Consider the following 23,485-nt stretch of genomic DNA (forward strand, 5'->3'; position numbering starts at 1 on the left):
AATATTCTATGGCCAATCTAATGATTATGAATCTTCTATCTATAAAAATATCGAAAGACAGAGAGACTGAATAAATCATTTCATTAGAACAATTCAGGATACCTGACTGCAGAGAAAGAAAGAAACCAAAACAAAAAGAATTTCTACATCTGAAATATATTTTATAATTTAAGAAATTCAGAATACATTTTTATGCTCAGAATATGATTCACTTCAAAAAGCCATGAAATTACAGCTTTTGTAATTTTTTAATTTTAAGAAATAAGCTCTGTGATTTATGTCAAATTGTATTTCCCATAATAGTTCAAGTAAACTGCATCTTTGGAATTTGGTAAGTCTGAGGCATTACCTTTCTGTATAGTTCCCTAAGACTGTGGCTGGCTATGCTACTTACAAATATGATTGTTATTACTGCTTTAAAAAATAAAAATTCCCATAAAGACCACAAAAAAATGGTAAGTGAAAGAAAAGACAAGCCATAGACTGGGAAAAAAGGTTTACAAATCACATACTGATAAAAGGCTTGTGCCCAGAATATACTCAGTCTGTTGAGCATCCAATTTTGGATCAGGTTGTGATCTCCTGGTTGGTGAGTTCAAGCCCCGCATCCGGTTCTGTGCTAACAGCTCAGCTTCAGATTCTGTGTCTCCAGCTCTCTCTGCCCCTCTCCCACTCACATTCTGTCTCTCAAAAATGAATAAATGTTAAACAACATTGTTTTGAAAAATAATAAAAATAAGTGGGTAAAAGATCTGGATAGATACATGACAAAAGAAGGTATATGGATGGCAAATAAGCACCTATAAGTACAATAAGTATAAGAAGTAAATAAGTAGGGGCACCTGGGTGGTTTAGTCGGTTAAGCATCCAGCTCTTGATTTTGGCTCAGGTCATGATCTCGTGTTTCATGAGATTGAGCCCTGGGTGGAGCTTTACACTCACAGCGTGCAGCTTGCTTGGAATTCTCTCTCCCTTTCTCTCTGCTCCTCTCCTCTTTGCTCTCTCTCTCTCTCTCTCTCAAAATAAATAAATAATTTTTTTAAAAAAAAGTAAATAAGTACAAGACCATTAGTCCTTTGGGAAATAAATTCATCAAATAATTAAGTAATTATAATCCATTGATTAAGTAACTAAAATTAATCTTATTAATGTAAACTAGCAAATTACAACCACAATGAGCTACCATTACATACGCATTAAAATGGCTAAAATTCAAGAAACTGAGCATTCCAAGTGATGGTGAGAATGTGGAGGATCTGGAACTCTCACCCACTGCTCATAGGCATCAAAAATAGCAGCAGCACAAGATAGTACAAGTTTCTTGAAAAGTTAAATATAAACCTGCCATACGACCCAGCCCAAAAGAAATGAAAGCCTATATTGACACAAAGGCATGTATGCAAATGTTCCTAGCAACTTTATTTGTAATAGCCTTGAAGTGGAAAGCACCACATGACAGAACTGCAAAATAGTTATTCCGTGAGAAAAAAAGCCAGACAGAAAAAGCACAGATGGTGCTATGAAATCCTAGAAAATGCAAACTAATCGAGAGCGGGAGAAGGCAGACCAGTGGTTTCCTGGAGATGGTGGGCGAGATGGGGAGAGGCAGAAGGAATGGATTACAAAGGGACAGAAGAAAATTTTGGAGGCTGATGAATTTGTTATCTTGATTGTGGTGATGATTTCATGGGTGTACACATATGGCAAACTTATTAAACTATACACTATAAGTATGGCAAATTATTATATGTCAATCACACCTCAATAAAGCTGTTAAAAAATGGGGAAAAATAAGTAGATGTGGTCAGTATTTGTAGTTTAAGTGGAGCCTGAAGAACAATCAATATTTAACCAAGATGGTATTTAAAGATCAGATGTGTATAATAAGGTAGTGATGATGCCCTGAAAGCGTGAATTTGACCTTCAACTAGATTTTTCATGGCTACTGCAAGGAAGTTCCCTGATTTATTTTTACTTCATCTTTACTAGGTTGTAAACAAGGTGAATTTATTTTCTTGGTGACGAATGAAAGCCTGGCCATTTCCTCCCTAGGATGCTTTTAACCATGAGAGCCTGTCCATGTTCTAGAATGTTCCACTAAAAGAAATTTGTGAACTTAATACAGAAATCACATGAATCGCATATTTCATTTGAGTTTTTGAGATGGCTGCAATGAACTTTTCCTTGCCTACCATAAATCTCCATTTCTTCATTCATCCTTGAAGACACCATTTAAGTTTAACCATCCCCCTACGAGAGCCACAGTCAATAAAATAATGAAAAGAAATAAGAAAAATAATCAGGACAATATATTTTAATGTACTGAAATTTTGCTTACAAATCTCCTGAAACATAAAATTTGAAGACACAATAGCTAGTCCATCAATCCTTTCCCTTAGAGAAATACCACAGGCTTCTGACATAATGATTGAGCATATAATTTCTATGTCCTCCTTCTCAAGACCCAACCAAAATGGGCATAAAGGAGTAAAAAGAGAAGAAGAAGAAGAAGAAGAAGAAGAAGGAGGAGGAGGAGGAGGAGNAGGAGGGAGGAGAACATAGGGAAGAGGAAAAAAGGCTGTTGACAGGAGAAATAGTCTTGATTATACCCAAAAAGAGGGTTCCAGAGTCAGGGTTCCAAGTATAGCCCTAGGAAGGACAAAGGGCAAAGTTCAGAGGTGACTTGAAAACTGGGGACTTAATTAAGCCTCTCATTTTAGAGCAGTTGCATGCATCTCGCCTGTCTCCATCTGCCCTCTTCAAGGTGGAATAATATTTAGGCATCAACCTGACATTTAGCTCCCTGCTCTAAAGAGAGGAAACAAATAGAAATTCCTATGATGGCAGGTCATGCTCCAGAGGAACATCTCCCCAGTTCTGGAAGCTGGACATCACCCAGAAGCCTTGCAGTCATTATATCGTGTCCCACTGTCTAAGTATGAACAGACAATCAAGGATTACAGAGTGTATAAGTAAAATTTTTAAAAAGCACATATTTACCTTTGAGGATGGAAGCCTTCTCCTTCAAGTGGCACAAAGATCTCACATGGCTTTGAGCCTGTAGAGAAGAACATGCAGTGACCAGTATTTACAAAGTCATAACAGTGCAAATACTGTTCATTGATAGTTCAATCAACACATAGACATGATACAGGAAAAATAATTTGATACAGGATAAGTGTAATGACAATGTGAAGGTACACTGTCTGAAATAGGGAAGCAGAAGAGAAGTAAAGATGAAGGAAAAGTTAATAAAGCCATATCCTGTTGTTTTATAGGGTAGAGTCAAGAGCTGTCTAAAGAGATATTAGAGTAACAAAGGACTCTCTCTCTCTTTCTCTCTCTCTCTCTCTCTTTCTCTCACTCTCTCTCTCAAAAATAAATTAAAAAAAATTTTAATCTGTAAAATGATATATTAGGGGTAATACAAATAAGCTATGTCTTCATCTTTCACAGCACGGACCTTTTAGACACCACCTAAAATTTCTAATCAAGAAATGGAGGAGTACGCCTATTACTTAGAGTAGTGATGGTCACTACCTGAAAAAGAGAAAGCAGCCAGGGAACAGGGCAGATATTTACTTCCAGGGAGTAGAAGTGATGAGCTGAATGCCCTGAGACCTTTTCCCACACACAAAAACAAATAAATTAATTAAATTTAAAAATCCCTCTGGAATGTTTGGATTTTTACCATATACTTGAACTTGTTTTACACACATTTAAACATTTCTAAGGTGAATGTATATACCTCACACTAAAACAAGCAGGATCTATTATCCACCAAATGTAATGAGTGACTCTCCTGACTTGGACAATTTTCTATATGTTATCTCATTTGATATACACCTGGAGGGTGGGTAGGGGTGGCGATCTCTTGTTTCAATGAGAAACAGACGAGGTATGTTTAGATGGCTCCAAGCAAACAGGTGAGGAGTAGCCAAGGTGAGGCCAGAGCTAGAGCCTTCTGGTTTCACACTCCAGTGTCCTTCCCTCTGTGTCCGTGGTCCTCAGAAGTTTGGTTTTAGCATTTCTTTATACGCCCCCAAACTAAGAAGTCCCAAACCCATATGGTTTTTGGTTGAATCCATTTAAAAACAAGACCAAGTACCCATATGGTAACATCAATATTTTGATAAAAATAACTATAGTTTCCAAAACAAAAAAGTAGTGAAAAAGCAAAAGCATTACCTCAAATATTTGCAGGTCTCTGGATGGGCAGAAGACAGGGGGATTCTCCTGACTGCTGTGCATTCACTGTGTTGGGTCAGCACATGCCAAGCTGCCCCTGGGGAGACTCCACTGCCCACATAAAAAAGGGCAAATAATATCTCAGCAAAATTAAGAAAACAGTTTTGAGTTTGCAAGCCCCCTGAAAGGATTCCTGGGACTTCTAGTGGTCTCCAGACTATACTCTGGATTCCACTCCTTCAGTCAGCTTTCCTTGATCTCTCCAGGAAGAAGTCAAATCACCTTCATTGTTGTTCCCATGGTGCATTCCTGGAACCTCAGGTTAGTACTAATTTTACTGTTTGCATAATAGTTGTTAAGAAATCCATGTCCTATACTAACCCCAAAACTTACTTGTGCTCCAGGCCCTACCTAGCACCTACTACAATAGTATATACCTAGGAAATACTCAATAAATGTGAAATAAATCAATAAACGAGGTCCAGGAATGTCCCACAGCAACTAAGGAAGCGCTGTATAATGTACAGTGCTCTGATAGAGAAGTAGAAAAACCAAACTAGAATACAGTGACATTGTTAGGAAAAGGAGCTTGCAAATTAAGCCGAATGGGTTTGAATCTCATCTCTGTCCCTTACTAGTTGTAGGACTTTTGACAAGATATTTAATCTATCTACATCTGAGTTTCCTTATCTGTAAAAGGTTAAAAATAATAGCTACTGGTAGAGTCACTGTGATGATAAAGTGTGATAATTTATATAAAATAATTAAATTGCATACAATGCTTGCTTCATGAGGAGCACTGAAACGCTTATTATTACTTCTGTCATTGGATAGGCAAAGCCAGCACTCTCTCAATCTCCGCCATTTGACTAAGAAGTGGGGCTAAAAGAGAGAGAACACATCTACCTCAAAAGAGGAACTTGCTCAATAAGCAGTCATTCAATGAATTCCAAAACGTAAAGTATCAGATTCTGAATTGAAGCAAATTTCCTCTAGCTTACTTGGAATTAGCAAATCATAGACCACAGGGAAAAATTAGAGTAATGACAATAGATGATTAAAGAATAAGAGGTGAAGCACACAATTCAGTGATGTTTGTATAGATTTTTTACAGTGCTTTGTTACTTTGAAAGAATTCCAACAGTGGTAATCAATCCAATTGTTCGGATCTTAGTAAATATATGAAGACTCTTAAAATAGCACTATCATCTGAAGTCAGCTTTAACATCATTGGAGAAAGATGGTCTAACAATAGCTTAGGACAGTGCTTTCAGCAATCAGATATAATGCCATGCATTTTGAAGACAAGTTTCTTAGTTCAGCTTTCTCCTATACCTATTGAGTTACACTGAGAATAATTTATTGCAGTCAATCCTGATTTGACTCCTACTTTTCATGTTGTGTAGAAGTCTGAATATTCACTTACATCGTAGACACTCAGTTGTACAAAGAGTTGCAACTTCTTTATTTTTACTAGAACTTCTCAGATTCTCAGATTTCCTTATAAATCCCTGTGTTTTGGAGGAATTCGAGAATATAGGGGGTGGCCAGTGGGTACATATTTTGTTTAATCTGCAGATGTTAATCCTGTCCAGTCATTTGCACCATCTCTTTAGAAAGCCCAGCTTCTGCTTGGATGACTTCAGGTAAGTGCTCAGGCATTCAGAAGTTGGCTCCCTCCTGTTTCTCTCTAGGAAAGCTTCTGGGTATAGGGAAGGGGGCTGAGGCTTCTGCATCCTTACAGAAGTTTAGGGGAGATGCTGGGGGGGGTGGGGGGGGGGGNACTGAGTTCCAGCACTGAAGCGGGTGGTGCAGGTCATTTGCCTCTAATTCTTCACAGCCTTCAGTGTCCCCTATCTGTCCCTAAGTCTACAAAACCTTTCTGCACCCCTGGGACTCCTCACAGAGTGTCTGTCCCCTTTTAGGTCACATATGTGGGTAGGAAGAACCAGTTGCTCACTCTTGACTCACATTGTGCTGCCTTCCCCATGCTGCTATCTCCCTCACGCCATCTTGGATGTGCATCAAGCCAGAGGCTAGAACTTTTGGGGGGAACCACAGCCTCTTCTACACCACCAGAAAAGTGAGGCATTTAGTCCAAATATTCTTCAGCCTTCCACATAGCCATGTGAATGTTTCTAAAACCTTACTTGCTAAGCTTTCAACCTCACATGGGAGATAGAGTTGAGAACTGGATATTTGATCTATTCAAACTCCTGTCATACTTCCCTTGGACCAGAAGAGGCAGGATTCAGCTTTTCTATTTCCTCTACCTCAGATTCTCTTGTCTCCTTTATCAGCCATCCTCATAGCTTAGTTGCCTTGAAGGGAAGGGTTATGCATTATTCACCGCTAGAAAATCTATGAATTGAATTCTCATGGTTTATTCTTAACAGTTAAAGAAATTTAGAAAATGTTCTTGTCAGGGAAAATTAATGATTATTACCTTTTAGAAAATCCTATTTTGATGTCAGAAGCTAAACACTAATCCTCCGTATATTTCTTAACCTTTGGTATTTATTTTTCTTTGTTGTTTTTTCTTTTTATTTAATTACTATTTTTTAAATTGTGTGTGTGTGTGTGTGTGTGTGTGTATTTAAGTAAGCTCTCCACCCACTGTGGGAACTGAACTCAAGATCAAGAGTTGCATGTTCTATGGACTGAGCCCGTCAGGTGCCCCCTAAATACTAACCCTTCCTAGCCTTTTGTATTCCTTCTGTAACCTTCCTAAATCCTCTCTCAAGGAAAATGGTGCTTCTGGAAGAAAAAGGAAAATCCATGAGAAAAATCTCAATATATTTCAAAAATAACCCCTATTACGACTGATTGTCATTACTCCAAATTCAGACAATTTTAATAGAGAACATTAATTTGCTGAGAGCTTTCCAAATGCTTTTGAAAGGTTGAAACAAAGAGCAAAATTGGTTAGCAGAGAGCAGAATCAGTTCTTCGGGAGTTTCAAAATTAAATAAATGCTTGCTGAACATAGGAATGGTTTTCAAGAGTTACCCTAGAATGTCATAATTCCAATCAGCTAACTAGATAGTAAATGTTGGATGACCCACTGTTCCTTTAAATTATTTTTTTTCCAAACTAGGCTCATAATCTTTCTTTTAAAAAAATCTGGCTTGCTTTCTTTATATTTTCATCTTGTTAATGATACTATATTTCCCCCAACATTACAATCAACTTCAACAAATTTCATTCAAATCACATTTGCTACATCAATGTCAGGTGCTGCGTTAGCCATGGTAGCATGTCTAGGGCACAAATTCTGCCCTCAGGGAAATTTCTATATAACGCCCCCTATCTAATCAGTCACTGAGTCATATAGATAGGTCCTTTGAAAATGTATCTCATGTTTCCTCTTGTTCCTTTCTCCTACTGTTACGAGATATATCCTTGAGATATATCCTCGTATCTGAATCACAGCCATGGTAGCTTAATGTCCCTCTCCCTCCAGTCCACCAAGTCCCTACTGACCAGAACACACCACCATCTTCAGTTATTTCTTGATCCCAATATCATTGGTGCCCAATAAATACTTATTAGATTTAATTCAGTCTTTTATTCATTACATAGATGTCTCTGATTAGCCCAAGAATTGTATCCAAAAGCAAGGAGAGAGGGCCTTCCCTGATGTCAATGTTACTTCATTCATGTGGACCAACCATCAATGGTTGCTTACTATTCCCACTGGGTGATCACGCCCTTGACAGCCTGAGGACATTGAGCTGGGTGGCTCCCTCTTTGGATCATTCTGGTATTTTTCAAACTCCTTTCCTTAGTCTTTTTATGGATGCCTTATGCACATAATAATGTTTTTTAAAATTTTTTAACGTTTATTTATTTTTGAGAAAAAGAGACATAGTGCGAGCTGGAGAGAGGGAGAGACAGAAACTGAAGCAGGCTCCAGGCTCTGAGCTGTCAGCACAGAGCCTCACGTGGGGCTTGAACCCACAAACTGTGAGACCATGACCTGAGCCAAAGTTGGACGCTCAACCGACTGAGACACCCAGGTACCCCTCACATAATAATTTCTTAATGCCTTTCAGTGTTTAGTGCTAGTCACATATTTAATCCTAATATGTTGCCTTAACTATTAATTTCATCTCTATTTGTTTTGAATTATTGAAAAAGAAATATTAAGAAATGGTGATGCTATATTACTTTAAAGACTGAAATGTAATATAATTAATGTTCATTTTCCTGACTCGGGGGAGGGAGAAAGAACCTGGTATTCAGTATCCAGGCTCCAAAACCAATTTCACTTCAGAAAAACTCTCACTTCAGCCTTGCTTTGGTGTGAGTGCGTAGGTCATTGTGAAGGACACAGAATACCAATTAAATCTCCTCAGGGAAAGAGTTGGGGTTTGCTCAGATGGCACAACTGTTCGTAAATACACTTGTTTTATATTTATTGAATAGAAGGACAGGCTTTCACACTCCCTGGCTCCCTGAGATGGTGGAGGCAGAAAACACAGAAGGTTTTAAAGGGGGCCCTGCTCTTTTCTTTTATAAAGAGAAATGTGGTAGAAGAGGAGATACAGGCAGAAATTGCTGGAGCAGAACAGACCACAGTCCTGAGTGTCAGGGGTCGTCTGTGAGCCCCACCAGGCAGTTTCAGTCTGGAAGAGAGCTGCTTTCACCCTGTTGTGCGCTCTGATGTTTCCCCCAATCTTTCTGGAGATTTTTAATATGTAAGTAATGTAAACATCATACAGAAAGAAAAAAAAAACAGAGAGACAAGAAAAATAACAAAATTGATCACTTGTACTCAATCACTGTAACACTTTCTAGCTTGTTTTTTTCCCTTCTCGTGTATATGGCATACGTCTCAGTAATATTCTAGTCCCTAATATATGTCTATTGGTTAACTTAACTAATGAGCAACTTAAAGGCTGGAATCATACATGAACACACAAGTTCATGTTCTGTTTTTTTATCCACTTTAACTAACACAGGCCTTTTATTTTTTTGATGTTGGTGAATAATCATTGCCTTTATTTTCAAAGGTTTTGAAATTTCCATTGAGTGGATATGCCATAATTTACTAATAATACCTGTCTATTTGGAGAACATTTATATTTTTACAATTTTTCTATTATAGATAACCTGTGATGATAAGCTTATGACACGTTTTGTGGGCTGCTTCGTTTGGATAGATTCCCTAGACCAGAGGTGAGCACACATTTCCTGCAAAGGTCCAGATAGCAAATATTTGCTATACCTTCAACCATATTCTTGGTTGCTAAAAAAAATAAATAAATAAAAAAGCAGCTCCTATGGTCTTTGTTTCAGCAACTCACCTCTGCTAATGTAGTGCAAAAGCAGTTATAAGCAATACACAAATGAATGAGCATGTCTACATTCAAATAAAACTTTATATATATGCAATCAAACTTAAGTTTATTCCACTTTTAACGGGTCATGAAATGTTATCTTTTCTGATTTTGTACCAATCACGTAAAGAATATAAAAGCCATCCTTGGCCCATAAGATGTACAAAAATAGGAAGCAGCCAAGACATGGCCAGCTGGTTTGCTCTAAAGTCTAGGAATTATTGGGTCAAAGGATTCATAGTCAGCTAGGTTTTTACTGGAAATTTTAACAGTTACCCTCAACTGTATTTCTTGGTTGTGAAACTTCTCATTGGGACACTTAAATAGGCAGTGTTTTCTTCCTGGATTACAAAATTATTAAAAGACAATGCAGAAGACCTACCTTCTGCAGTTTATTACCTCTGGACAGTAACCATTCTCTTACATCGATTTAGAGTGACAGGCTGTATAAGGGGTCATCTGCCTTGGCCACCGGAAGCACGAAAAGCTCTAGTTTAAAAGGTGTCCAGAAGGGGCACTCCAGGATTTCATCATCTAATCTTTATCTTCCCAATTCAAACACATTTCATTCTAATTCTTCAGTTGATCCTGAGAACACCTGGCCAGCTGCCACCTTCAAACACAAAGACAATTATTAAGTTAATCCCGCTGCATTTCTTTCTCCTGGGTTGATAATGAGGGACAAGAACTATTTCCTTTTGTGGATTGTGAAACTGAAGAATAAAAGTGCCTTTTTTTTTATTGGATGGTAACTCAGAAAAAAAGGAAAGCCATGTTCTCTGCCTCTAGGGCTAACTGTCATGATCATAAATTAATATTTATTAAACATCTGCGGGTTGCATTCCACTGTGTGAGGCACAATGGCAATTAGTCCCATTCATTACTGTACATTTTTAAATTTTTTTCAATTTATTAAATTGTATCCTGGATGATTAGATTGCTTCAGGCCACAAGTACAAAATTGAAAATATTCAATTAGGGTACATATAACAAAGCAGCGGCAGTTAAAACACAGTGCATTAAAATATCAGCTTTATAATTCCTATTCTCAGAATCTAGAAGGAGCGGATTTACAAGGTGTTCTGAAGGCCAGAGGACTTGGTCAGAGCATGAAGGGCAAGGAACTCTCCAGCTCCCCATAGATGCAGATCGGAACCCAAGCTTTATGGCAGCTTATCTAATCTCCCAGAGCTTTTTGAAATTACCTCTTACCTTTAGGATATGAAGAAAGTACATCCACTGTTTTTATTCCAACTGGAAGTTAAGAATCTTTTAAATAAAAATACACAACTCTTCTTTATATTGTCTCCCTTGCTCTAAATATTTTCAGGGGATTTTTGTATAAACCAGGCAATAAACTAAATACAAAGAAAAGAGTCAATTCTCTTTGTGAGAATGTCAAAGGGGGTTAAGGTCAAAGTTATACAGGGCTAAGGGCGACTAATGGATAGAGGGATTCCACCGGAATCCGTCCAGAGATGAGAGTTACGAGGGGGTTTGCTTGTTTTTATCCTTACAAATGAAAGAGAAAATCATATGTGGGCTTAGTAAATATGTGACTTGCTCTGAATCACATGGGACTGTTAATAAATACCGCAGAGAAAAGAGGTCAATTCAGGGTCCCTGGGTGGTTCAGGAGGTTAAGCATCTTGCTATTGATTTCGGCTCAGGTCATGATCTCATGGTTTGTGAGACCCAGCCCGCATCAGGGTCTGTGCTGACGGCACTGAGCTTGCTTGAGATTCTGTCTCCCTCTCTCTCTTTGCCCTTTCCCCTCAAAATAAATATGTAAACTTTATTAAAAAAAGAGATAAATTTAAAATAGTTTTGACTATTAAAGACTCTACAGATTTAATAGGGACACACCTAATAAGATGAAATTTAAAGTGACAAATGTAAAAGGATATACCTAGGGGGAAAAGAAAAGTCAACAAAGAATACAAATGCAATAGAGCAACGGACCAGTTAGGCCTCCGTGTCCTAGAAAGGCACTTGGGCTAATATTTGACAATGAACTGAATTAAATCAATAATGGAGTGTCACTGGAAGATGAATCAATACAAGTTTAGAATACTTGGTGTCTGCCATCCTGTCGCAGATTCAGGTATAGAAAAATCATTCAGAATCAAAAAGCATGATTCTGAAACAATGCCTAAGAACCACTTGGAGATGCTTTAAAATGAAGACGCTAGTACCTATTACTGTAAATATGATAGTAAGTTCTCGAGAAGGCTCTCAAGAGTCTGTGTCTGCAAGCCTGCACCATCACTCATATGCAGGTTGGTCTCTGGACCACACTTTGAGGAACTTACTCTAGAGAGTGATTAAATCTTTTCAGTCACCGTCTGCAGTTCAAGCACCTATTCTTGGTAGGTGGCATCGCCATGACTTTCAACTTAGTGACCTACTCACTGGGCTTTGTACAGACCTGAGAATTAAGAGTAGTTCCGTTCCTGCTTAGGCCACCCACTTCTGTTTTTTATTTCTTTAAAAATATAACTCTTCATTAAAACAACTGCTTAAACGATATATGCTATGATTTGACTATTTCTCTGTCCTCTGAGCTTCTTGAGAGCAGAGACTGGTTTTGTTCACCCTGATGGTCTCAGTGCTGAGCACAGGGGAGTTCAATTATATTTTTTGTTGGATGTGAAGCACAATGATTGATCAAAGCTATAAAATATGATATATAGCATATCTGTATTTAAAGAAATATAAATCTCTGCATAACAGAGATTCCCACTTAGAGTCAAGCTTTAACGCTATGAATGGAAAAACTTTTTCTCACTTATTTTTGTGCTTAATATTCACCCAATTCTACCTGCTCTGGCTGAGGGCTTCAGAGCCATTTCAGATTACCTTACCGGTTGGGTACAATTTGCCATAGAGAAGGTACTAATCTGTTTCTTAAGAACAACATGATGTGTCACTCTCTTCCCCACACTTAACCTTTAGTCTATTCAGGCCTAAACTTGCCCTCTAGTAAAAGATTGCTTTCAATGTCTCCATGCTGTGATGCTATGGCCGTATTTACATTCTAAGTTCTAACGGCCCAAGCCTCAGGCTTTCTTGTTCTGTCGGTTAGCAGTGTCCCTCTCTCTCTCCCTCTGTCTGTCTCTCTGTCTCTCTCTCTCTCTCTCTCACACACACACACACACACACACACACACACACACACACACGGAAGCACACAGTATTTGATTCTGCCTAATCCTCTTTTCTAACCTCCTTTGTTCACTCTAGTTAAACATCTTCCTACTCACTTAACTTCATTTGGATGTTACTGTGTATAATTTTTTTCAGATAACATTAACTCATCTTCCTAAGCTCTCAGATCATTTTTGTAGTATCTTCATGGGATTTCATCTTCTGTCATGAATATTTTACTGTTTAAACCAAGCAAAATTCTTGGTTATACAGTGGTTGCTTCATGAGGCAATCCTTGTTCACCACTTTTTTTTAACTTAAATGTTTTATCTATCTATCTATCTATCTATCTATCTATCTATCTATCTATCTACCATCTATTTATTTAATTTTACCTGAATGTTTTATTAATATTTTTTTAAAATTTACATCCAAGTTAGTTAGCATATAGTGCAACAGTGATTTCAGGAGTAGACTCCTTAATGCCCCTCACCCACTTAGCCCATCCCCCCTCCCACAGCCCCTCCAGCAACCGTCTGTTCGTTTTCCATATTTAAGAATCTCTATGTTTTTGCCCCCCTCCCTGTTTTTATATTATTTTTGCTTCCCTTCGCTTATGTTCATCTGCTTTGTATCTTAAAGTCCTCATGTGAGTAAAGTCATATGATATTTGTCTTTCTCCAACTGACTAATTTCACTTAGCATAATACCCTCGAGGTCCATCCACGTAGTTGCAAATGGCAAGATTTCATTCTTTCAGATTGCCGAGTAATACCCTTGTTCACCACTTTAAGCTAAGCTTTAGTGAACTGTTGCATTCAGCAAAATGTGTGCCCCCTTTTGAAATCTATTTATTAAACTAACATGTTTTCAGAGAAAAGCATATATTCCCTATGAAAAATTAATGATATTGGAGCTGTTTCGTCTATAGACCAGAATGCTGAGGGATTAGCTTTACTTTTTTCAGCTCCACGAAGGGCTTTTGGGAAAGAGGTGTCTGATTGCTAGTTTTCTGTGTCTAGAGAGAATAAATAAGAAACTCGGGGCTTAAGCTAAAGCAGGAGAACCACAAGTTTCACCATAGGAGGAATTCAGCTGCGTCTGTCAACTGAGGACGAGAATAGCAAGGGCGCTGGAAACTTCGGATTTTCTACTTGCCTAAAAGCAGGACCCGGCTGAGAGGTTCTCTTGAAGCCCTATTGAACTGGATTAATCATAGGAAGAAAGAACAGCTATATGGATGAATGTGGATGTGATTTTTCTCAAGTTAAAAGAAATAGGATCTTTTGATGTTTGCACCCAAGACAATCAAATGAGATAGCAACAGGTGCTCAAAGAACAAATGAAGTAATGAACGAAAGGACTGGCAAGCATCAGGCTCCTTGCTGATGGCGCGGAAGCTGCTTGGGATTCTCTCTCTCCTTTTCTCTCTATGCACCCCCCCCCCAGCTCACTCTCTCTCTTTCTCTCAAAATAAATAAATAAACTTCAAAAAATAAAAAAAAAAAAAGGAATGACCAGTGTCTGCTACACAGAAGGACGAAAAAGGTTTGGGTAAACTAGTATGCACCAAAAACATGCATTTGTTCACTCATTCATTCAACCGTATATACTGGGTCCCTACCACATGCCAAATACTGTTCTAGTACTTGCAAAAGAACAAAACCGAAATCCGCGCCTTGTGTAGTTTGCATGCTATTAGTGGAACGCTAATAATAAATGAAAAATATAATAAATAAGTAAATCATAAAGTATGTTAGGATGTGATCAGTGCTGAGAAAGAAAGATCGCAGATTAAGGGAGATCAGGAGTGCAAGGCTGAGTGCTAAGGTGCAGAAGTAGAGTGGTCAGGGCTGGACTCACTAAGAAGAAAGATTTAAGCAGACTCTCAGGGAAGAGGGACTGAGCCCGGAGGCTGTCATCGAGCATGGGGTGGGGGTGGAGGAGGTCTGTTCTAGGCCAAGAAAGAGCAGAGGCACTGCGGCACAAGGAGCTTGATGGGCTCAAGGGACAGCATGGAGGCCGTGTGGCTGGAAGGCAGTGACGGAGAGAAGCAGGAGAGGGGATTATAGGAAAGGGGGTGCAAATGGATCATGAAGGGCTTGGTCAAAACTTTGAATATTTACTCTGAGTAAATGGGAGCCATGGCAAGGTTTTAGGCAGAGGAGTGACAGCAGATGACTTTTAGTTTAGAATGCTCACTCAGGCTGCTGTGTTGGGAACTGGCTGAAGAAGGGAAAGGCAGGAGCAGAGAGACCTTCCCGAGAATCTTGCAGTAAGACGAGAGTTGAGGGGGGCGCCTGGGTGGCTTAGTCGGCTAAGCGTCCGACTTTCACTTAGGTCATGATCTCGCGGTTCGTGGGTTCGAGCCCCGCGTCGGGCTCTGTGCTGACTGCCAGCTCAGAGCCTGGAGCCTGTTTCAGTCTGTGACTCCCTCTCTCTCTGACCCTCCCCTGCTCCCGCTGTCTCTCTCTCTCTCCTAGAAATAAATAAAACATTAAAAAAAAAAAAAAAACGAGAGTTGAGGGTGGCTCTGACCAGGGTGGTGGCGCTGGAGGCGGTAAGGGTGCAGGAAGCAGGGTGATAGCAGGTTATAAATAAGGAAGAAAGACAGTTCAAGAGCTGCCACACACAAGCTGTGCCTATAAAGGAAGAATTCACACGTTCCCTTTTTCATCGAGGAAACAAAATAAACCACTGTTTTATATTGTTTATACTGAAGGTTGCTGCTTGCATAATTTCTCAAAATGACTGACAGCATCTAATGTAAAGATGAGTTTGCTCTGGCAGCTATTGTAAAATAGAGTTATTTCTCTTACAACCTGATGCACCGCTGTTATTTATGTGTTTAGATTACAGTGATTACTTGAGTCTGTGAACAAAGTAAATTGACCTAAAAAATAAAGTGGAAGCACACTTGAAAGTGAAAGACCATGGTTGGTGGGGGGGAGGGGGTGGGGAAGAGGCAAAGGTAAACGAGGAGTATAAAACAAGTGTCCATTGGTACACAAAGTACTTTTTCTGTTTTCTTCCCCTTGATCACATATTGAATATCATGGACTGTACAAGCCCAAGACATGTGCTATGGAGTTGCGTTCTCTCATTCAAAATGGAATCCCCCCTCTCCTCTGCCACCTGGATCACCCACCACTGTGCCCTCCATGCCATGACAGACCTAATTTCAGCTGCCCAGCCCCTCCACATGCCTCAAACCTCTGTGGCGAGATTTCCTGGTAGTGCTCCAGGGAAGAGGTTCACTCAGAGCTACAGAATCCTTTACAAATTGCATTGGGGGACAGATATCATAGCCAATTCCCTTCAACACCTCGACCCTTTCAGAAGGATCTGTTCTGTAGCAAGCAATCATGGGCAAGGGCAGTCAGTTCAATGAATGGTTACTGTGTTCCAGGCACTATGCTGGGTACCGAGAAGATCACTCAGGAAGCACTTGTGCCGCGGACAGGTTTAGAAAATGTGTTTTTCTCCTTGAACTATCTGTCTCTTTGTACATTCTGCCTCCATCTGGGATTCTGTCTTCCAGACAGGAATACTTAAAGACTGTGTCTCTTCCTGTTTCCACATATTGTCCTTTCTTGTGTTCGTAGACATGACCATCCTCATGAATGGGTACAGAATGGACGCTGCTTCTTGAAACATGAACCACCCTGCAACAGCAACTGTAATCATCCAGAAAGACAGAGCCAAAGGCGGTTCAGCTGGGCATTAGTCCCTGCACTGCTCCACCTGCCCAGAGGCATCCCTGCTGGAGGGCAGACATCCATCTTGACCCCTGGGACACCATACCCCCCAGTCTTCCTCTGGTGGCCGATCTCTAGCCTGGTCGTGTTGACTAGATTTCTGTGCTGCCTATGCCAGTTTCCTCATTTTAACCACACATTGTTTACAGTATTAGCAAAACTCCTGCCTGAAACCAGAGACCCTAAGGCAGTAGGATTTCAACCCAGAGTTAGCTTTGGGACCTCTCTGCTGCCCTACGAGACCCCTGCCCCAAGGCAGGGCATGTCCCAGCAGGGTCATACCTCTCAGGCCCATTGTTCTCTGTCAATCTGTCTGTCACGCCCTATGGACTGGTTCTCCACTCTAGCTAGCACCACTTCCTGTCCCCATCCAGTATGACGCAGCCTGGGGTTAGATAGAGCAGTGGGGCAGAATCACCCTTCCTGACCCCTAGATGGTCACATGGCTGATGTGCCCATAGGAAGTCTTAATTAAAGGCAGTAGAGCAGGGGCGTCTGGGTGGCTTAGTTGGTGAAGCGTCCGACTCTTGATTTTGGCTCAGGTCATGATCTGGCGGTTCGTGAGATGCAGTCCCCTGTTGGGCTCTGCACTCACAATGCAGAGCCTGCTTGGGGTTCTCTCTCTTCCTCTTCCTCTCTCTCTCCCTCTCCAAATAAATAAACATTTTTTTAAGTCAATAGGGCAAAGGAGAGTGTGGCCCAACCTAGATCCTGACAAGCCATCCTCACTCCGGTCTGTTGAAATGGAGGATAGCCTGACTCCAGATATCTTCCCCTGTGCCTCCTCTGAGCTTGATCAGACTGTGGACCATACCGGCAGCAGTGAGGGCCAGGGTGGGGGGTCAATGTCATGCCAATGGCATCAGAATAATCTCACAACACTTGGCTTTAAAGGGGCCACTGTGAGGCTGTGGGCAAATCAGGGTCGAAGATATAAAAACTCTGTTCCAATGGTCAGCTTTTGGAGCAGCCTCCCTGCTGGGATCCCTCAGCTCTGTTTGTTTGGCAACCCTCCATTCAGGCTCCCTTAGCCAGGGCCTTATCTGCCTGTTCTGGTCATAAAAAGATTGCCACTGCCTTTCAGAGTCAGTGAGCGCAGTTAGAAGGGCTTCCTGCAGACCCTGTAATGCAGGGGCTGAGAAGCCTCTGTTGCTCCGGGCCTGAAGGTGTTATGACCAAGCTGCTGAATCTTCTTTATCCTGACCCTCTTGTCTGAGGCTGTCAGATGTGGCCGGGAAGGTTATGTCTGTTTCCAAAACCTGCACAGGGTGGGCGCGTGGCCATGTCCTGGGGAAGAGGAGACCAAGAGTGGAAGGGAGAAGGATGTACAAATACGGGAGAATTAAAAAAGAAAAGAGGAAGACAGAAAAAAGAGGAAAGAGAGAGAGAGAAGGAGAGAAAAGAAAGAAGGCGGGGAGGGAGAAAGGTGGGAAGAAAGGAACGAAGGACAGCAAAGTGGGGAAGATTCTAGAGATCTTCTCCCACATCAAGCTCCTAATTAATATCCTACTTGTTTCTTCTGTTATATTAAAACGAACGTGCTTTCCACCTTCCAAAACAAAACCTATTCTCTATTTCTAGCTGCCCTGGATGTGACATTTTGAGCAAAGTAAAAAAGAGAATCTACCCCTTAAAGATGACCTTATCACAGATCAGACGATAGATAATGAGATTTGTGTGCTCTTTCTTGTAAAAATGCTTTGGATCCTGAATAAAATGTGTTAAAAGGAGAAATAAGCACATTGCCCATCTGCGTTCAGGAAACAGCTGTTTTCTTCATGAATAGCCTTCCATAGTAGTCAAAGGCATTGATTTTTATCTTGTGATATGGGCTTGCCATGCTGCTACTGAGCCACTCAGTCTTATCAATAATTGGAGAATATTTTATTCAAGTGGAATGAAGCAGGAGAATAGACAGCCATGAAGTGTCCAGAGACATTCAACAGTGAACTTCAAAGTCACCTCGACCCTGATCTCTAGTGTCTTCTATTCACCTTAGTCCAGAACTCGGGCGTGAGAGGTGGCATTCTGCAGATTTCCTTCAAGGAAAAGCAAAATTAGTAATCTGAACAGCTCAAGAGTATCAGCATGGTATTGATAATTGTGAGTATATTCCATATGAATTTTTGTGGGCCACAATCATTTGACTCCATTCTGAATGGGCCTTAGTTAATTCACTCAATTTTGCTCAGACACGCTTAGGTGTGAAACTAGGACTCCAGGGTCTGGGAGTGAGGGTGTATTTCCCAGCAGTCAGCTTACCTCCATGAATGACATTGAGCTGGTCATCAAAGAACTGCTTTCCAGAGGATCATTGTATCCTGGGCAGCAGCGAACAAAAGGGCTCGCAGTCAAATCCCGCAATCACTTTGTGAAGTCAGCATCCACCTTTGTTAATTATTAGCCAATACAAGGTTAAGGTTCTATATAAAGCTGCACCTGGAAAACACCAGCACAACCAAAACCTGCACTAGCAAGACTGAGCTGAGTGTCATCCCCATCGGGAAAGTAAGGTGGTTTGATTAAAAACTAGAGAATTTCTAAAAAGAGCTACCTGAATAGCCCTAAGAGCCCTGCTCAAAAAGTTCTCCCCCGTTATCTGATACCCCAAGTTCACCATTAGAAATGTAGCTCTTTCAGTGACAATGGCACAGCAGTAAGCACACTAGATTCAGAGTCAGGCATCAAGATTCTAAAAGTCAGGCCAGTCCTCAACCTCTACGTGCGGCCATTTCCTTATATGCAAAGTGGTGACAATAAAACCTCTACCAGCTTCAGAGGGCTGTTTTTCATACCCACCTCGGTGTCTCTATCCTATATCATAACCCTACTTCCTGCCAACCACCGTTAGAGCGTCTTCCTGAGCTACTCCGTATCTAGGCCTTTTTTAAATTATTGTTTTCTGTGAAGCACCTGGTGCAGCCAGCAGCATGCCAATTGTCCAGACTCTCTTTCTTGTCACAGCTTGGGGTTTCTCCAAATCACATGTTTCAGCATCACTGAACATTTCATGTGACCACTGATGGAAGAGTTACTGTTGGCCTTTCTGAGCCACTGCGTTGCTTTGTTTTTCACTCAAAGCCTTTCAGAGGGACGTCTTCGGCCAAAACAGGTGGTGCGAGCCTAATCATCACCCTGTGGCCCTCCCTTTCTCATTTCCTTTTTTTGGCTTTCTAGTCATGTTTTATTTGCATTTCTAGCCCACCATTCGAAGGAGATGCCATTTCTGCTCTGTCACACCCACTGTGAGCACTTCCTTTCCCAAGGCAGCTGCTTGAGTGGAAATGCTGTGGGCTTTCTAGTGCTGCTGACAGCGGTTCTAATCCTGGCTCTGGTATTTACCAACTAAGTGACGAACGATGACTTCTCTGCACTTCTAGCTCCTCATCTGTGTCAACGGAAATCATGCCTATTTCAAGGGGTTCTCAGGTGATAAAACTTATATATATACGCAGCTGAGTGTTCAACATGCTCAATAAATACTAATCTCCTTTTCCTTTATAAATGCTTTCTTCTTTTTATTCTCTGCTGTGTCTTACTTTCATTAGAAGATTCCTTAACATCAAAGGTCTTTATACCTTTCCTTCGTAATCTTTTCCCAATCTTCCTGACTTCCTCAGCCCTTTGGGCACTATTGTTCGATGGTCAAACACATGAGCTTTTGTCTCAGAGAGCCCTAGATGCAAACCTCAGATCCCTTCCAACCCTGCCCCATCACTGAAGTCACCCACTTCCCTGTTCAATGGAGCCAACCATCATCTCAGAGGTTGCTGTGATTCCTTGTGATGGTAGATGTAAAAAGCTTGCCATAGTGAGATTCATGTGTAGGACACAGTCACTAATGTTAGCTTTCTTCTTTGTCCCCCTGATTCATTATTAAATCTTGCTCTTTCCTTTGCATTCATCATGAATGGTTTGCCTTCATGTTCTCCTAACCTCAAATTTCCTCTTTCAGATTAACTCTTCCCCCTTCTGCCAAATTACTCTCTCGCCTACACACATATTACAAAACCATTCAAGGGGGCATCAGTCTATTATTGTGCCAGAGAACACTTTCTTAAGTGGATTTTTATTCCTTTTGAGGTCTTAAAGTTGTAAGCTCCAGACAATTAAGGATAAAGCCTAGGTCATTTTATATTGTTGAAGACTTCTCTCTTGTTTTTTCCCCTCTGCCCACAACACAATACTATTCCCCCCTATTTCAGATACTGCTTCCATCCCTTTCATCTGTGATCCTCTCTTTCATGTTCACAATTACTTCCTCTTTAACTTTCACCCCTTGGTCTACTGATTCACCTTCCCCTGATCAACCCAGACCCATAACTCTAACTCATGGTTCACTCTCTAATATATGATCTACCCAATATAAGAAGAAACAGATGTTACCCAGTGGCCTTGCTTTATACGATGAATACACTAGTCATTAGTTTAAAAATCAGTCAACTGCCACGTTCTTCTAATTCAATGGTCTTAGAACATGGCTTAGTGCTTTTTTTTTCCTCTAAAGAGCAGATATTTCGAGAAGACTAGTTTGACAGAGATTCAGATATCACTCCCAATAAAATCCCCCATCTAACCTAGGTTCCATCGATTGTTTTCTCTGTTGTTACACTCTCATGCCCAACTTTCTCACTGCACACCTAGCATCACAGCGCCCAAGCCTCGAGACCCAGCCTTACTTCTGGCCCAAGAGCAGCAATGAATCTGTTACTGGATCCAATAGTACTCTGCTGTAGACATACTCCGTCCCTTAATCTGCTTGCTATTAACACGCAAACAAAAAGCACTCTACAAGAGTCGTATCTACAGCTTCCAGTAATTCAACTCATGGTAGGTATCACTTTCTGAGCTGAAATTACATACCCTATGTCAGTTAATCCTCACAGGCACCCATTTTATTTCTATTTTACAAATTGGAAAACTCAGAGAGGTTAAGTAGCTACCTTTAACCAGTCATTTAACTGTGTCAGGACCTGAAGCCAGGTCTGTCAGATTTCAAAGCCTCTCCTCTTTTTGCTCAGTGCTTCCTTAGGAGCCATTGATGAAGAAAGGAAGAGAGATTATTTAGAATTTCTGGCCTCTAGAACTACACAGAGGCCCAGCTTTCTAGGATTTCAGATCTCTAATCTGATATTTTTCTGAACACGAAAACACTTCTTTCATCCATAGATTATTATTCTATGCTAGGCCCTGTGCGAAGTACTCAATATGCAATGGTAAGAAAGACAAGCAGTCTGTCCTCCAAAAGCCCACAGCAGAGTGAACAAGCTTGGTTTTCCAGAACAACAGAGGGTGAACTGCAGAAAATCTTCAGGAACCCTTCCATATTTTGACACATCAGAGATCTAAATGAAAAATGAAACATATAGGAATGGGCCTTTCTAAATCACCTTCTTGAACAACTGCTCAGGTTTAAGATAGGTGAGCTGAAGATAAGGTTTTGCCATAGATGACGTCTGCTCTAAATTCAACCACTAAAAAAGCAGAGGTTGTAAGTCTTCCTGAGACAACTCTAAGTTCTTCCACTAAAGGTCATCACTGCTGAGCTTCCTCATTAAGGAGAACAAAGCTGTCCAAGGCATTGGACTCCAGAGCATTAGGCTGCTTCTGAAATTCCGAGCTCATTGGTGTCTGGGCTCATTCATCACTGTAGGCATAAACTACTAGTTTTCACAACTTAGACTTCACTACTGAAGCAGAGTTTAGGCACACCATTTCTGACAATTGAGACCAGAGGGACATCAGCTACTTAGCACCCAGGAAGGACCAGGACTCAGAATTCATAGAAGTCCTTGTAGTATGTTACAGGAGTCAAGGAATTCCACCATCTACATGAAAGGCTGTGTTTTTACTATCATGCTGATGACAAGCCTCTTTGATAATTTTTTCTGAAAGTAAATCAAGGCTTAGAATGGTGTCACTATCAGTTCTTGTGTTTATTCAAAAAACGCCAGGCACTATTCTAGGTGATAGAACACAGTACTGCACAAGTCATTCAAGGTCACTGCTTTCCAGTGGAGGAAATAGAAAACAAATGCACAAATAAATGCACAAAGTACTTTTAAGCAGTGATAAGTACTTTGAACATCTTAATAATAATAATAATAATAACAATGCTAATAGTATCAGCAATAAACTTATATACTGTTTAATATGATCCAGGTAATGTTCAAAATAGTTTACGTATAGTAATTCATTTGATTTTCACAGCCCTATGAGCACAGTATTACAGATACTTCTATTTAACAAATAATAAAGCTGAGGCATAAAAAGGCTGGGGAGTCTCTCTGAATTTGTGAGAATAAGGTAATGTGACAGAGTGGTGATGTGGGGAGTGGAGGTACTTTAGATTTTAAAAAAAGGCCAAGTAAGACTCTCCTACAACATTGTATTAGTCAGAGTTCTCCAAAGAAATAGAACCAGCAAGGGAGATGATAGATGGTAGATAATCAATAGATAAGTAGATAGGTAGATGACAGACAGACAGATAGACAGAGATATATGATTAGGTATTGGCTCATGCAAGTATGAAGGCTGAGAAATCTCATGATCTGCCATCTGTAAGCCAGAGACCCAGAAGCGCCAATGGTATAGTTCAAAGGCCTGAGAGCCAGGAGCCAAAAGTAGCAGAATAACTGATGGCCCAGCTCCAGCAGTCAGGCAAAGATGGAATTCCTCTGGCTTTTCATACCATTCAGGTCCTGAAAGGACTGGTTGATGCCCGCTCACATTGGGGAAGGCCAACTGCTTCACTCAGTCAACCAGTTCAAATGCAAATTTCTTTTGGAAACACCCCCACAGACACACCCAGAAATAATGTCTAACTAGATATCTGGCATCCCAAGGCCCAATAAAATTAACTATTGCCAAGTCCACTTCTTGTCAACCTGGCAGCATGTGTCTCTTCTTAAACCATACTTCATTTCCCAATAAAGAAAATAACAAGGTTATAATTCCACCTAACATGTAACTATCCTGCCTACAACTAAGAACCCTCCTTAAATATGATGATATAAAGTCAATACATCTTATATTACACAATAAGGGAAT

General features: G+C 40.5%; 1 protein-coding gene across 8 annotated transcripts in view; it reads right to left on the reverse strand.

The window, feature by feature from the left end:
* Window positions 1-23,485, reverse strand: part of SSPN (sarcospan) — a 113,730-nt gene that overhangs the window by 58,290 nt on the left and 31,955 nt on the right. For 2 of the 8 annotated variants that reach the window (XM_077774470.1, XM_077774472.1), the window contains one exon: window positions 3,001-3,058. The exons of 2 other annotated variants lie outside the window; for them this stretch is intronic. The gene's annotated coding sequence lies outside the window, so the exon portion shown is untranslated. Of the gene's footprint in view, window positions 1-3,000; window positions 3,059-4,188; window positions 4,300-9,912; window positions 10,144-18,729; window positions 18,824-23,485 lie in introns of those variants that run through there. 4 more of the 8 variants (XM_077774471.1, XM_077774474.1, XM_077774469.1 and 1 more) reach the window with 4 other exon arrangements.

This window comes from Crocuta crocuta, unplaced genomic scaffold (genome assembly GCF_008692635.1).
Source record: "Crocuta crocuta isolate KB4526 unplaced genomic scaffold, BGI_CrCroc_1.0 scaffold176, whole genome shotgun sequence".
Taxonomy (NCBI): Eukaryota; Metazoa; Chordata; class Mammalia; order Carnivora; family Hyaenidae; genus Crocuta; species Crocuta crocuta.